The following is a 16,610-nucleotide window of genomic DNA, read 5'->3' on the forward strand; positions in this document are numbered from 1 at the left end:
AGCAGTCATTCCATTTCAGAATAATCCAAATTGAAAAACGACAATAAGGTTTCCCACCTTTTGCAGTTAGCATGTCAAATGGTTCTCATTTGAGAGGAAGCTGCAAAAGTACTGACACATACCATCTCCTTTGTATATCCGACAGTTTTCAAAATAATCAAAGGGAAAGGATCCAACAAAGATTTATATAAAATATACCATACCTTACTATACTAACTGGAACAAGACCTTTGCCAAGTGTCGAATATCACACATTCATATTTTAGCTACTTTGCAAAACAAATAGCCAAGAATGGAATGGAGAAGGCACAACCAATCAATGCGGCTGGCTTAAAAAATTTCCCTTTTCTCGGAATCGCATGGAGTTGCTCAAACAAATGCCAATTAATTCAACTACTATTGTAAAGAGAAACTGTGAAAGTTCCGATGCTTAACACAAAACATTCATTTGTTTGCTTGTGATCATAGCTTCGAACATTCTCCACGCAGAAAGGGGTCTATCAAAGACCTTGAGGAACTTTTAAATCTTATGCCAATTAAATTAACACTTCAATGACATTATCTGAGAAGGAGACCTTCAACCCCTCGCATTCGTTCAGTTGCGCCCGCTTCCTCAAAACATGCGCCGTTTCTGAAGGCAGCATTGAGTTGAAGATACTGTCACGGTCGTGCGGAGTGAGCGGTCGCGGGAATGCCATTGTGGCAATTGTCCTTGTTAATCAAAAGAATATTCTCAGCCTAACTTCTGAACTTGGACAACGACAAATAGCCGAATGAAGTTCTGCTTACCTTTCATGCAATTATCTTTGCCATCCATTACCGTTTGTGAGCCGATGGCGTTCTACTCAATGGCTCAAAACTTGTAAAGGCTTGTACATGTAAATGTGTATTTGTATGTGTGTGTGTGTGTTTGTGATAGAAAGCCAGGTAGCTGGTTGAATTTTAGAAATATACAACAAGGCAAACAATAAGTTGTTAACAAAAACAACAACAACAGCAAATAAGAAATATCTTTTACCCTCTTTGTTAGCATTCTGCTAAACAAGAATTCAGACAGCATTCGGCAATGGGTATATTCTGCAACGAACTGTCAGCTAATTCACAGATGTATTCGTAGTTCAATTGCCTATGGCTGTGCATAGCTTCTTCATGCTCACACTCACACACACACCTATTCTTCGCAATGTTAAATATTTTACAACATTTGCAGCCAACTTGCATGACAATGCCTCCGTGTACCACCGGGCCTGGGCAAACAAATCGAGGAAGACATATAACCCAGCTTTTGTCGTTGCTCTGCCGAGCCGAATATAAAATTCAAATATTTCTCTGGCAACAAAGCCCAGGGGGCATTATCGGCAAGACTATTCAGTACCTGGTTACAAAGATGGCGTTCCAAGAAGCTGGAAGGATTTGTTGCCACTGCTTCTGTGGACTTGCCATTGCCATGGCATGGGCATGCCTTAGAGGTCGTTTCGCCAAGTCTAGCAGGAACTGAGTTTTGTATGGCGCTGAAAAGGCTCATGACCAATTAAATGTCGAAATAATATTCACAACGTTTTGGGTTTTCCATCAATTGACTCGGCTTTATGAACTGCTTGTCAACCAGCAATCATTTTTATTTTGCTTTCAGACAGGCGTCCATACGAAAAAAATTACTGTGGAACTGTTTTGAATTAAAGCTAAAAATGTCGGAAATAGCATCAAATTCTAGAATAAATTTAGATTTGTTCAAATTAGTCACCTTTGGCACGAATTATGGCCTTCAAACGGGCAATGAAATCTTTACATGCTGCCTAAGTGTTGCTCTGCGGTGCTTCGCCGGGAATGGTGCCTTGCTTTCTAAAATACTCCAGACACAATAGTCCAACGGATTGGTATCCGGAGATTTTGGAACTTCAATGGCTTTACCCCGAGATCATTTTTCAGTATTTGCCGAATGGAATATTGTAATACGTTCAGCTCACGAGTCATTTTTCGGCCACTGCGACGCGGGTTTCGCTTCTTTACTTTTTGAACCATTTCTGCTGATGTTGTTCTAACGATAGCCACTTGTGGTTTTCCAGCCAAATATCAAGAAATCACACTATCACGCTTAAATTCCATTAGGAATAACTATTTTTCTGGAAAATTCTCACCAAAATGCTTTTGCACGCTTGTAAACAATATAATGAGCTATCACTGAAATTCGAGATGGAAACACGATCTGAAGTTACGAACATTAAGGGCCGTTCAAAGTCCTAAATTACATCTAGAGCTTTTCGTTATTTGTTTGTTTGCCAACGCTGAGTATCGAACTGACAACAATCGAGTTTGCAGTCGAGCCACAGTTACTTATTACTCGGTAATCCCACTCATTACCAAGTAAGTTCTTTTGTATTGACAATTTTTAATTATTTTATAACCTACTGGTAATGCATTAACTTTTAATAACATATTCGAGTCATGTGGTTCCCATACATTTGCTCGGTGTGATAAGCCTTCAAAATCTGCCAACTATACCTAATCGGACTCTCTTAAAAAAGTACTCGTTTGGTACTTCCAATGACCTGTTTTGTGACAGGCTCCTCAGTGTCAATGCATAATCGTTTACATTGAAACCGTCTGTCCGCAACCTGTCACACTATTCAGCCTGCTGATATTCGCACCGCGTGTGTGCGTGTGTCGGCGTGTACTCCTCTGATGTTAACTTCACACGAGACCTGGGCACAAAGCTCATCGTGTTTGTCTTTTTGTTTGTCATTCAAAGCCAAAAGTCTCTGTTATCTGCTTTATGCCACTTTTACAATGCTGATGAACTGCAGCACGACGACCCACACTCTCCCACATACCACCATTCACAAATGGACATACAAAGGTTTGTTCGTACGTACATAGCTAAAGACGGGCAAATCTATGACATGTGCGAATGCATTGCTTGTAAAAGAATGTCGGTTAAGGTTATGCGAGTCGTTAAAAATAAATAAGTTTGACTGATACCATTAACACAGCGAGGCAGACAGACAGACTGACTGACTGACAGTCAGATATGTGACCGAACTAATTAAGGAATGCTGGCACAACACACACAAAGTGAGAATGGCATAAAATAACCGATATGCATTTTGTATCGCGTCTGCACTGCTCATGTCCCAGCAGCCCTCAGGTGGCACATTATTCCATATTTTAGTGTATTCGAATGGAAACTGGTTATGGACGAATAACTGTTGCAAAGGGTATCAGCACCATGTAATTCATTTTGCCATCCAACAAAATTTCAATCTTCAATGCCAATCAATAATACGACTCCAATTAGGCCCGACTGTTGCACTTTAACTCTGCCATAAACATGTCACACGACATGTCAGCTGATTCCAGTAATTAAAATGAAATCTCTAGCATCGCAACTTCTTTAAATGTCGACGTTGCCAGTCTCACGAAGCACTTTCCTTTATGGCCTGGTTAAAGATTTATCGTCCCCACCCAAAACATGTGGTATTTAATTGTCTTGCTCCACGAATATGTCCTTTAGTACAGCGATAAGGACATTCCCATCCGCCTCACAGTGATGCACATTTAAGTCTTCCACTTTTCTGTGGTGTCGTTTTTATTTCAGATTCATTGTGGCGACAATGATAATAAATCGGATTCGAGTGATTCATTGCATATGCACGAGCGCAGCAGAGGCTGAACTTTTTGCTGCATATTTTCAGGCTGTTTCGGTGCATTTGCATAAACATGGTCGAGTGTGGAAGGATATTAACAAGGATCTCATTCAATAATACCCGACAAATACACGGGTGCGTCCAAAGAAATTCTTGGTCGGCTGATAATGTTGTGTTGGTGGGAGGCAGCAGCATTCACTCATCCAACCGCGGTGAATATTTGAACACCATTAACGTGTTTCACATCGCCAACATCATTTGGAAAACATTCTGAATAGCCACACAAAAGAAGCCATAGAAACGGAACAAATATTGATAGACTTGAGACCAAGTACAAATACAAATCTCTCGTTCCATTTCGGTGTGGTGCTGATAATTTGATATTTTAAATTAATTTGCATGGATAAGAGAAAGCGAGACAGGGGTGTTGGGTGGATGACTGTTTTCGGACTGTTGAATGTGCAATCTATTGGAAATCATGCACTGGCCTTGAACGATTCAAATAAGTGGTGTCCCAAGTCTTCGAATGTTGTGAGTGAAGCAAATCGAAAGGAATTAAAAATGCAACACTTTGATAATAAAAAAAATAACACAAAGCCATAAATCAAATCATAAGGCCACACAAAACACATGTCTATGCCATGGGAAGTATCGAAGAGCTGCTGCCAGAACCAAAAAAATATCACATATTATATTTATCAGAATTTGGCAACATAATTTCTAGATCTGAACGATAACCCATCTCTCATTAACTGGACTTTTTAGTTATAGAACAACATTTTGTGGATAAATTCCTTAAAAAAAAAACCCTTTTAAGTTTAACTAGTTTTTTCGGGTCGAGTTTCTCGTCAATAACAAAAGGGACACCTTCAATATACCGAACATTTTGTGCGAGGAGTTATAGTACCCACTGGCAATTCGTAAAGTAATACTACAGCCCTTTTTGATGGGAATACGGGAAAAAGTTCGAAAACAAAAAATTGTTGCGAAAATCGAATCAAATTTTGGATTTCAGTGGTAAATATAATGAAGATTGTTTTTAAGTGAAAAATAATAAAAAATATTTAAATTATTGCCTAAAATTAAAAAAAAAAAAAAACAATTTAAAAGTATCAACCGGTTTTGTCGACAGATGTATACCCTCAGCCAATGTTCGATTATTTAAATATATTTTGACTTCAGTTATGATTATTCAAATTGTTGGCCTACTCCATGGTTTCGAAGGAATGGTTCAATATCATTCATTTTGTATCGGACCTAAAAATGTGGACTATATTGGTAATTTATATGAGTTATGTGATAATTTGTAGAAGATGCTGAAATGTGCGTGAGGTACTAGATATAGTCGATCGAAGTATTCCATTTTCATTTACAGTACAGATACATACATATCTTGTGTTAGCAAAAATTGTTGTATGTGAGAAATTTGAAGAGAGATGGATGCTTATTCCGATTTCTTTGAGCAATTGGTTTTTCAAAATCTTGAACCCTTTGTGGGGAAGGTACCAGTAGAAATGGTCCGATCCCTCCCATCTTTATAACAAAATCTTGTGTTGATGGAAATATTAAGATGTACAAAATCCGAATGGAATCGGATGTTAATTTCGCGTTTTGTGACCTTTGACTGAAATGTTGACCCGTTGTGAGGGAGGTACCAGAGGGAATGGACCGATATTTCCCATCTTCACAGCAGATATTGTGTTAGTAAAAATAATGAGATGTGTGAAATATAAAGAGACTCGGATGCTTATTTCAGATTTTATTATCGTTTTGGTTATTCAGAATGTCGACACTTTGTGAGGGAGGTACCAGAAAGTATGAGGCGATATTCCGTCTTCACAACAGACCTTGGGTTAGTAAAAATATGGTGATGTGTGTAATTTGAAGACAATCGGACTCTTACACAGCATTTTATAAAAGTTAAAATTATTCAAAATGTTGACCCCTTGTGGGGTAGGTACTTGAGTGAATGCACCGATATTGTCCATTTTCGCACCTGACCTAGGCCTGTCGCAAATATTAGGATTTGCAAAGTTGGAGCAAATTCGGATTATCCATTCTCTTTATGTGCAGTAAATTATTTTCTTTGAAAATGATGACATTTTATGGAGGAGGTACCAGAAGGAGTGGACCGATATTGCCAATCTCCGAACTCTATCTAAGTTTGATAATAATATTACGATGTACCAAGTTGGGACCAAATCGGATACTCCCTTCGAGAGTTATCGTGCGCACTAGCAAGACAGACAGACGGACGGACGGATGGACGGATGGACATCGCTGGATCGAGTCCAAATGTCCTGAAACGGATTTGGTCCAAAGACATCTTGGATCTAAAATCGTTATTTCGATGAAGCACGTATCAAATGATATATATCCTCTCTAACCATATGGCTGAAAGGTACACTTTAGTAATATAACAACTGATTTTAAAACAGCCAAGGATGCTGGCTAATTCTTTTTGAGAAGGATATCCAAGTAAAATCTTGAAAACTCTCATTAACTCAACTTTCAAAACAGCTCTCTTCACTCGCTCGCACATACTGGCCTTTGGGCGGCTATGTATAAACATCCTAATCTATTTTGTTCAAATTGTTCGGTTATCATACTGACCTCTTGGCCATAATCTTTTTCCACTCTAATTTGGCTATCCAAAGGACACTCTCTCTCTCTCTCTCCCCACTCTCTCTATTAACAGTTACAACAGATGGATCAAACGCTGCATAACCCATAACCTTAAAAATAGAAAATTAGCAATTCATTTTGAAATTTGAGGCTTGACTTTGTTTTGATGTTCATGCGGGATACAATCGCAAGTGGACTCCAGAACCAAAAACCAAGGCAAAAAAAAACAGGACACAACAAAATAAATGATGCGCGCATTATTTGCAGCAAATAAAGGATGGCAAAGTCCCTTTTATCGCCATTGAATTGGTATGTGTGTGTGTATCTGTGTGTACTTCTCGACATGTTCAGTTTGCGATAGCTGTAGTTTGCGTGTGTGTGGCCCCAAGTGGAGTACGTACCCGTGTTTAAGTTCATCTGCCAGTCAGTTGGACCACTTCGATGTGTTGTATTCCGAAATAAGGAATAGACGGCAATTTATTGTTATTAATGGTCCATGTACGTGGCTCCAGCACAAAGTGGACTTATGGCCAAATGGCAGCAGCCGTTCTCAAGACAAGGCAATGGCCATTTTTATCATTTCTCTATTCAATGCCGCCGCTATGCACAATAAGGATTACGTTGAGATTTTATAGAAGCCTCATAAAAATTCTATTACAAATGACAGTTTCTGGCCGCGTCAAATCAAACACGGCATTGGGATATTAGGGTGGATTCTACTGCCACCTTTGGGATGTTTTCCAACAAGTCGAATATCATCCATATCAATGTTGTGTATCAATGTTACTCACTCTTCGAATGTCAAATCCAAAAAATATTTTAAATCTCCACTTCCCTAATATGCGGATGTACGCCTCTAGACAGTGAACATGGTTATGGTCACGGTGGTTTAGCATTCCGCATAAACACGAGACATCTTAAGAAAATTAAGGAGGCTGGGTTTTCCACAACAAAAAAATGAAGAAAAAAAAAAACAAAACGATGCGAAATGGAGCAATGGAAAACACTCCCACAATAGACTTATTCAGCAGACATGTATGTGTGAGTGAGTGACTGATTCGGTGTCTACACTTGTGGGTATTTCGAAAGGGAAATGGGCAGCTGGTAATTCGTTTGTCGGAGGGCAAATGGAGGAAAATACTTTTAAAAACTGACTTCTTTTTAGGCCTTCGCCTACGAATTCTATTAAATTAATTGAAGATTATCAGATACAACCGCCAACGCCCTCCAGAGACGCGAGAGGCGAAAAGCGATTTCCTTCAATGCCGCTTGGCAAATTGTTGTTACTTTTTCAATGTAGCTACTTCGTTGATGGCAACATCTTTTCCAACTAAATAGGCTCACATTTAGATAACGATTAAATCGCTTCGCTCTACCCCTTCCCAAGCGAAAAAATAAAACAGAAAAATTACTTTTTTTCCTTTCGTGAGAATCGCTCACATAGCTACATATTTATGTAAATTGTCACTTAACGTTAAACGATACTTTGGCCGGATTCTCACAGAACGACAGCCAACAAGAATGGGAGTAAGAAAGGGAGAAAGTGAAACAAACACACACACACACATACGCACACATGTTTAATACATATCAATTCTGTATATAGCTGTAAACCGCTAGCAGCATGCTTGAACATGTGTAACTATGTGTGTACAGGTACATATCTAGGCTACAGCATAACTACATTAAGAGATACTCCCAAGAATGTTTGGAACTTGTACAGGCGTAAGCCATTGAATCACGGCCATCATCATCGGACTTTTGTCCAAATCCAAAGCCTGAAACAGAAAACATTTTGAAAGGCTGAAATGAAGAAATATGGACCTTTTGGAAGGCACAAGAAGATGGGGGAGTTTTCCTTTCCCATTCCTTCGTTAAAACAGTACTGTTCAACAAAAAGAGTTCAACGATGTGGGAGCTCTTAGCTTGCTATATCGTCAGCTACAGGGTTGTCCATATTCGACGGACCCATCTGGCAGTGCCATAACTTTTGACAGAGATGTCACATCGCTTAATGACATACCGCGTTTGAAGTCCAAGTCCAAGCAGGCTCTTTCTAATCCGAAGAGGCCATATAAAAGTCGACCAAGGCGGTCGGCCGAGAATATCGCTGCCGTACGAGCCAGTGTTGAGAGATCCCCAAGAACATCCCAAAAACGCCGTTTTCAGCAGTTGGGCATGGCTTGGTCCACTTTACAACGGATTATTCGCATTGATTTGCATTTGTTCCCGTACAAAATTCAATTGACGCAAAGAATGTTGCCTGCGGACAAGCCTCGTCGATTGGAATGGGCCCAAAGAGTCATGGGTCCGTCGAACATGGGCAACCCTGTATATGGCTACAGAAGGTGTATAGATCATTTGATACAGCCAAAATAACGGTTGAAGTCGGGACCTAGAGACTTCAACAAATACGTTTCAGGACATTTGGAGTCGATCCAGGGTTGTCTGTCCATCTGTCTCGCTGGCTGGTGCGCACCATAGCTCTCGAATGGAGTGTCTGATTTGATCCAAACTTGGTACATTATCATATTATTGTCAAACTTATATCGGAATTGGAGATTCATATATCTCCCTCACATAGGGTCCAAATTTTGAATAATTATATTTCTTCTAAAATGCGAAATATCCATCCGATTCTCTTCAAATTTCACACAACTCAACATTCCTGACAATACTATTATCTTCAAATTGTATATATCCCAATAACCTCCCCTCATAGTGTCAAATTTTAAGTACTTCTTTCTTTCATAACTTGCAAAACAAGTCAGCGATTCTATTCAAACTTGATATGTGTAAATATTTCTGTCATCCCGACATATGATGTGAACATGGAATTTATTGGCTCATTCCTTCTCGTTAACCCCCCCCCCCTCCCCGCGGGATTAACAATCATTCCTGAATTATACAATGCATTCTATTAAATATATACAAGAAAAATTAAATTGAATTCTTTGAACAAAAAAGCGAATGCATATTGTTTTCGTAGGGCATGCTCAATCTTGACAATAATATATTATGGAATCAATGAATTATAGAAGGTCCATATTATCCGTCCGTTTACCAGTGCTTCCACTTTCCCCGGGGATTTGATATTTATTTATCTTGGAAAATCACAGTTTGGGCGATTTTTAACTTATCCGTCCGTTTACCAGTGCTTCCACTTTCCCCGGGGATTTGATATTTATTTATCTTGGAAAATCACAGTTTCGGCGATTATTAACTTATGGAAGGATACAATTCAACAAACCTTTTTATTCAATTTTTGAGACCGTATTACACACTGGTCATGTTTAAGCTAGCACAGACACACCTAGCGCTCACTAACATAGTCTCAAATATTTCTTAAGTCATTATCTCTTTCTGATGGAATGCTGCTAATAAAAGTGAAAGCAATCGCCGAAGATTGAAAATTTCCTTCCAACAATTATTTTCTGGTGTCCATGATTTAGAAATATTTCAGAGACACATTTCCATTTGAATAGAAGGTGTATATAGAATAGATTACTTCCACCTATCGTCCTAAAACCGATGTGCTCTCAGGACACTGGGAGAATTATATTGGCATTTCAAATATCAAAGCCTCAGAAACTCTCATCACAACTTCCTCTAACGAAGATGAACAACATTCTTCACTGTAAAAGCTGGAATAATTCAACGACTGTATGCATCACTCCAGCCACTCCAAGTCAGTCAGAGAGTGGAGACAACGAAAAGTCTTACGAGCAGGTATTAAAATAAAGTTTTTCCACCATTAGCAGGCAAAGTGTGCTGCTCATTATGGCCCTTGGCTTACCTTGAAAATAGTTGTTATTCGAAGCTACAGACTTACATCCAAATCCAAATGGCGCTGTCGTAATAGATGTTGGCTTCCAAACAGCAAAAACTTTGCTCAAAACCCATTTCCTCTAAACGTTTGGCAGTTCCAAGTAATTAGAGACAACATCACTTACGATTCCATCTGAGGTGTTCCTCTTTCCACATCTCCCCGAAAAGGCTTTCCAGCGTCAAAGGGTGGTATCGCAAGAGAGGAAGATAAAACGCCGAACTCGTAACAGTTACGAAAGTCGCACCGCAAAGACATTACGGGGACATTGATTGGTTGGCAACTTTCTGGGATATACTTCCATGGACGAGCACACCACACACACAAACGCAGAAGTAACTCCGTAAACAAACAAATCAAAAAAAAATGAAATAACTTTTCACCAGCGAGTTTCCTTGAATAGTAAAAAGTTGATGGCTTTCATCGTCGTATCTGCCACAGCTACGACGGACACGAGTGGAAGGCGAGTTTGTACGTGTGCTTGCAAGCCCAATACCATGTGGGTGGCACTGAGCTATAAACTATCCTATGGAGGAAAACTTTTCGGTTTGGGGCTCATAGCATGAAAACAAATCTTGAAACATCCACTTAAAATAGTGAAATCTGATTGAAAGATAAACGAAGCTAATTCGAGTTTTTGGTCGAATGTTCGTCAGTTGGCAGGAATCGACATCCGAAATACAATTCTAAGCCACGACGTGTATTTTGCAGAGACTGCCCTACGATTTTTAGTTCACCCCTTTCAAAATTAGCCCTATTCATGGGGAAGGGGATATTAAATGAGTCAGTAGTGAGCATCTACTCCACACTGCAAAGTGTCCCCAAAGCAAAAATGTCTCTTTATATCCTCATTCTTATGGCTGCAGAGACTTTACACCATTTGATACAACCAAAAAGGGACTCCGGGCTTAGAGTCTTGGTCTCTTTGGAAAAAATCCGTTTCAGGGCATTTGGAAGCAATTTAGGAGTGTCAGTCGGTTTATCTGTCTGTCTATTGAGCACGATGACTCCCAAAGAAAGTTTCGTGAGTTTGGCTTAACCCTGCCTCTTTGGTGCTCTAAACACTGGGTGAATACTATGCGTCTACCAACGCCCACACATAAGTGAGTACCAATTGTTCACACGTATTTGGACGTGATCACCCCCTTGGTTAGGGGCGGAGCCTATCTAAATTCCTGCAACTCCACATTCGAGTTAAACTCTACCCGCGATTTGGGTACAAACCACAGCCACCGCGAAGCTCCCACAAGGGGGCCAACACCAACTGCCAGGCTAGGTCCAAGGACCTAGGGGCACCTGGCACCCGCGGTACCAGAATATAGCCTCCGGTCAGGCTTCGTAACCGAAGTTACTACCAGTTGGATTCCAAACAATCCTGGACTGGTGACCAACGCCATCACAAACCAGCAATGTTAAAAACAAAACACATCAACAGTGGACACACAGACAACGACTCAGTCTCCCTCACGGGTGACTTGCGACCAATAGATGGCCATCACCTTCACAAACAGAGACAAAAGACACAACAATAAACAATACCCTCCTCACGAAGGACCCTCCTCACGAACATGACACAGTGGAAAAGACACCAACCAACAACGAAGACACTAACAGCAAGCCACAAAAACCAACAACCACCAAGGAAGACCAGCAATTTAGAGACTGGACAGGCTCAGCAATTCTGAAACAAATCAGGGCACAATCACGAGGTGGTTAGCTCTCGGTTACCAGAGCAGCAGTCCTTCTTCTATTGAAGACTTCTTTGGAGAACAAGTCCAAAGCTTGAAAAGTACCCTCGTCATCCAAACACTTACTAAAGTCCCATCGGTCGTCAACAAGAACAATCCCCATTCTATTAATGTCGCGTATGTCATCATGCAATGGACACTGCGTCAGCACATGCGCGGAGTTCTCACGACCCATCCCAAAGAGAGTATCCGATTTGGTCCAAATTTGGTACATCGTACACATTGGATATTGAGATATCAGTCCATTACCTCTGGTAGAAAATAACGATGTGCCAGTCTTTAAGTCAATGAAATATATATTGTCCTGTCGAGAGAGCCATTTGAAATTGTGCAAATACAACTAAGCTAAACGAGACGATGGGGAGCAGGAGCTTAAGTCAGAAATAAAAAATTATTTTCTGTTTCAATGTTCAATTTCACCGCTACCTATACCCACATATACAGAGGTCATATTCACATGACTCGGCCAGAATGTGCTTCATCGTATCAGGAGTCGATCTGGCTGGTGCACACAATAAGTCCTGAAGGGTCAATTATTTGACCCAAACTTGGTCAAACTGAGATCAAAAGTTGAGAATTTGCCAAAAAACCCAAGGGTTGAAAGCTAAACCAGGTTTTCTTCCAACAAAATTCATTTATCTGTGAAAACTAAACAATCTGGCATTACGAATGATATATTGAAGCGACTCAAAGAATGATTTAGGGAATCCCATTATTGGTTTGATATACACCATAGAACTAGAGGGGTTTCAATCTAAAATTTTTAATTGCCCTGCTCACGGACAAACTCGCATATTCATTCATACATTCATATTCATACATATTCACATACATGCATGCTAAGTAAAATGTAATGTTTGACGTTCATTTGAATTCAACATTTTTCTTTAAATCTATGTCTGTCTCACCGACCGACTGACTGACTGGACAGGCGGTTAGCTGACTAAGTAAATTCGATTTCCATGTCCAAAGTCAAGAACACAAATCGTAACTTTCGAATTAAGTCGAGAATAATGCAGAAACTTTTAATTGTTTTATGTCACTTGCCGCGCACATTATTCGCATCGGCCTCGCTCGTTCTTAACCACGCCGCCTCCTGCTTCTATTCAACAACTCAGCGTTCTGGCGTGAACGGCAGCCAGCGCTTCATGCTGTTTGCTTTTCGACAACAAAATTGAAATTAATTCAATCTCTAATGAGTTTTTATTATTCCTTTTATTCCTTCTTCCTCTGCAAATTGCAATCGTACAATTTGCCGTATGTGTGTATGTTTGTGTGTACGGAAGACTAATCTGTATGTGTGCGTGCTTGCTTTGCCTACTGCCATAAGTACAGTAGTTAGCCCCGGAATTTTTCATTCGCCCTCGCTACATCGTCGGTTTTATACATCTGAAAAAGTCGGACCATAAGTTGGCAGCAATGGAATATTTTCCAATCACTTGATGAACTGTCCGGGCTATAACAGATTGCCGCTTATCGCTAAGATGCCACTGTGGGTGAAATGTGCGATCAAGTGATGCACATCTCATTTGCAACACTTGAAGCTTTCTATTGTTTCCAGTTCTTGGTCTTGCTCGGACTGTCCTTGCACTGAGGGAGTACACGAAGGTCGTTACATTTGCTTCTTTTTCAATGTCTCCTGGCCGTTGTTTTTCGTTTGCCATCGCTGGCGGATGTAAGCGTGTAATAGGGGAATGTAATTTAAATTTCTTGACATCACGCCATGTAGCTCGCAGGCCAATGTGAGTGGTCATCCATGTCCGTGTCGACTCAGTCGTAAATCGTGAAATGAAAGATAGATTGGAATTGCAATAATAACCGGGCGTTTATTAAATATAAATTAATTTCTAGACACAATACCCAGTGGCGCAATAAATCAAATGACCCCGAATTGGGTTGGCCCTTTTGAGGCTCATTCATTTTCTTGTCCTGTTTTGTGGTTTACATTTTTTTCATTCATTGCTTTTCAACGTTCCAAATTTACAATGCCCCGAGGCAATCGTACGCACTCGAACACACACAAACGGGCAGATAACTGAGTGTGTGGGTGTGTGTATGTGCGTGTTTTGTGCAAAAGAAACAGTCGACCACCACAAAAGTGTCTAATAAAGTTTGACTGAACTCCTCTATGACCGGGGATGACACGCAACGCCACATCTGGCCTTAAAACCCTTTTTACGATTCAACCTCTTGTCACTTATCGGAATTCACAGCACATGATGCGTGAATGCTTCAAGTGTGTCTCTTACGTTTTGAACAGGCGAGGGGAAGAGAGGGGGCGAGGAACACGAAATTAATTTATCGGAAGATATTTGTAAAGTGGTCTTTAAAACGTTAAATGCCCACCTATTGTGAATGTGAGAGTAAACCTACACACGAACGGCATGCAAACGTCCTTCTGGACGCTGATTCACCATTATTACGGAAAGGCCATAAGTCGCGCTAGGCCGAAGATTTGCACCGCTCTGTATTAACGAAGGGGCTTGGTGGAGTTTTGTGGGCTTACGGAAGCAATATCTAAAACTGGAACAATGTGAGTTTACCTTGGACTCAATACATAATTTTATGCATCGAATATATTTGATTCTCCCTCGATAGAAGTATCCGATTTAGTACAAACTTGGTACATCGGAATTGTTATCAAACTTAGGTCAGTGCATTGACATAATGGTACAAACCGTCATCTAAGAAGATCATCAATTGTGACCAGTCGTCTGCCTCGCCGCCCTTTGGATGTTGCAAGCTAGCTTCCAATGACACATACACAAACATATAAAATCCAGCAAAAAAAATCATTACAAATCGGCTTTCTAACCCATTACTTTAAGTTGTTATTTCTTGATCTCAAAGAAGTTCTTATTTTCGACTTTAGCCAAAAGATCAATACTCTTTTTATACCCTCAGCCATATGGCTACAGAGGGTAAATATCGGTTATATAGAGGGTATATAACGGTTTTGACACTGGGTCTCTTTGTACCAAATCCATTTCGGAACATTTGGAGTCGATCCAGCGATGTCCACCCGTCCGTCTGTCTATATGTCTGCTGTCTGGTGCGCACGATAACTCTCGGAGGGAGTATCCGATTGGTACATCCTAATATTACTATCAAACTTAGATCGAATTCGGAGATGGCCAATATCCTTCTGGTACAACCTCCACAAAATCCGATTTTGCTCAAACTTTGTAAATCCTAATATTTGCATCATTGCTAATTTAGGATAATATCGATGCACTCCATCAAGACCCTTTGAGGGGGGTCAACATTTTGAAAAATTATAACTCTCAGAAAATTTGATGTAAGAGTCCAATTTCCTTCAAATTACACTTATCACAAGGTCTGGTATGAAGATGGAATATGTCGGTCCACTCCTTCTGGTACCTACCACACAAAGAGTCAAAACTTTGAATATCCATGAAGCTTATAAATTCAGACTTGATACTTCTCTATATTTTCATCAACACAAGATCTGTTATAAAGATGGTAGGGATCGGACCCTACTAGTCTTCTTGTACCTCCGACACATAATGTTCAAGATTAAAAAAAAAATAACAAAACGCTCAAAGAAAGCGAAATACTTTTGTCTGTCATAACTTGGGAAACAAGTCAGCAATTCGTTGCAACTTGCCGTATCCAATTATTTCTCCCAACCATAAACCTGAGTTGAATATGCATAAAATTGAATATAAATGTTGAATTTTTTTTGTAATTTTGTCCATACCAATATTTTTGTCTGTATTAGATGAAGTATGAAAATGGAATACTTCGATCGACAATATTTATATAATATCTATTAAGGTCCGATACGAAATGTACAATATTGGCCCATTCCTTCGGAACGTACTCCATAGAGGGTCAACAATTTGAATGTTCATAACAGAAGTTAAAAAATATGCTTAAATAATCAAACATTGGCTGAGGGTATACAACTTTCGGCAAAACCGACTGATGCTTTTTAACTTGTTTTGATTCATTTGAGGCCAAGAAATAACTATACATTTCGCGTGACAGTCTCTTCCAAAAATGGATTGTAAAACGATTTTCTATCAGTTTTTTGCTGGGTTGTCTGGAGCATAAAAATAGTCGATATGGGGTAACAAAACGTCTGTGTGATGTTGGAAGATTCTCACGGTTCTTTAGATGCCCTTATGTTGTAAGCACACATCTCATAAAAAGATCTAAATTCACGTTCCACAACAAAATCTGCTATATCCCTCCAGGTGTTTAAAATGGGAATGCTAGAAGTATGATCAAGTTGGTCCGAGTGAAATATCGGAGTTTCCTGCTGAGACATCGAAAAAGTTCATCAAAGCACTCATTACAATGCTGAATAGCTGTCCTCTTCTTTTATTCTCAAATTAAATTGTTTTTAATGAAAATAATTAATGAATACTTTTTAATTTTTGAGTTTTGCTTTTGCCTTGTTAGGGCAAAGATAATTGGTGTGACCTTATTAAATTGGCCTTGATTAAAAATTTCTAATTTAAGTTTGACAAAACTTTGAAACAAAGAGACTTCCAGAAATACGAAAATGAAAGGGGGTCTATAAAAATGGAAATGGGCTTTACACACACACACACACACACACATATTGACATAACATTCTTAGCATCATATACATACATGTGTGTACATTAGGGTGAGTCTATTGAATATCAAAGTAGACAAATACTTTTTATCCGTTGTTGGGATTTCCGAAGCAAAATATAGCTCCCATTATTTTTCCTACATCTCCGAAATGATATACACTAAGTTCATGAGCTATAT

This window comes from Musca domestica, unplaced genomic scaffold (assembly GCF_030504385.1).
Source record: "Musca domestica strain aabys unplaced genomic scaffold, Musca_domestica.polishedcontigs.V.1.1 12, whole genome shotgun sequence".
Taxonomy (NCBI): Eukaryota; Metazoa; Arthropoda; class Insecta; order Diptera; family Muscidae; genus Musca; species Musca domestica.